The sequence below is a fragment of the Herpailurus yagouaroundi genome, unplaced genomic scaffold (assembly GCF_014898765.1).
Source record: "Herpailurus yagouaroundi ecotype Mexico unplaced genomic scaffold, PumYag 29, whole genome shotgun sequence".
NCBI lineage: Eukaryota > Metazoa > Chordata > Mammalia > Carnivora > Felidae > Herpailurus > Herpailurus yagouaroundi.
This window is the reverse complement of record NW_024412377.1, coordinates 59,824,823-59,826,210: the sequence shown is the minus strand read 5'-3', so window position 1 is coordinate 59,826,210 and position 1,388 is coordinate 59,824,823.

The following is a 1,388-nucleotide window of genomic DNA, read 5'->3' as shown; positions in this document are numbered from 1 at the left end:
CTAAAACTAAAACTAAAACTAAAACTAAAACTAAAACTAAAACTAAACTGAATAACAGAAATAGAGAATTATCCTAGATGATCAAGAAAGTGAACAGTGTGAATTGCAGGTATCAGCAAAGACCTCATAGTAAGGACTGTAATTCTAGACTCCAAAAGATCAGTCCTTCATTTTTGAATTTTCCCTGATCAAGCAAGGAAGCATTGATTGTGTTCCTTGGAGATTTCAAGAATCTGTTCATACTTTCCTGTGCTTTTTGGGCTCCTTCTGTCTGCATTGGTACCCAGAAGCAGTGCTGACTGTCAGAGCTGTCTGGTTCACTCCTCTCAGCCTGTGGTCCATGAACTGAGATACACTGAGCTGAGGGAACCATCAGAAGAGTCTGGGGGAAAACTTGTGTTGACTGAAAGGCAGGGGGTAGTTATTGCCCACAATGTCTGAGAAGATGGAGCTGCAACAAGCCCAGGCACTTTTGCCCAAAATCTGTAGGTTTGTAATTTATTTATATTATAAACATGTATCTAACACTTACTCTATACTGGGCACTGGGCTAAATGTTGGAGATAAAAAATCAAGCCAAATGTGTCTTCTAGGAAGTTTCTCACAGACGATGAAAATTGAACTTCTTAGTTGAGTTTTGAAGAGAAACTAGCTATTAGTTGGATGAAAATGTTAACAGAGGTAAGGTATACCAGAGAGTGAAAACAGGTCAGGGGAAGCAAGTAGAAAAGCATGAAATAACCTGTCAAATCTGGGAAACTGAAAATGCTTCTGGATGACTAGACAATACATTGACTGTGAAGAAGTGATGGGGGCAAAGTTGGAGGAGTGGTCAGGAGCCAGATGATGAAGAATTTTTGTTGCTAAATCTTATCCTAAAAGCTGTGGTGGCCTATTGAAGGAATTTAATCAGCATAATGAAATGATTAAAGCTATGCTTTTGGAAGATGTCTTTTATGAGATGTGTAGAGAGTAAATGGGAAAAGAACCATTTTGAAACCCAGAAAGTCTAGTTAGGAGACTGTGGAAGTAATCAGATTAGAGACTATGGCTACTGACTAGAGCAGTGGCCATTAGTAGGAGTCAAGTAGAAAAAACAAATGCAAATGATATTAAAGGATGTATAATTTGCATCCTTGGTGTTAAGAGGGACGACATGGGAAGAAAGGGATAATAATACAGTGAAGAGTCTGGTTTAATTCTCACATTTCCTATATGGCTCAATGCATTGATTATGATTCCTTTCATTGAGATAGGGTATGAAGCAGGAGGATCAAGTTTTGGGTGGTCAGATGATGAATTCAGTCTTTGACATGTTAAGATTTGGGTCTACAGGATTTCTTTTTTTTTTTTTTTTAAACGTTTTTATTTATTTTTTGGACAGAGAG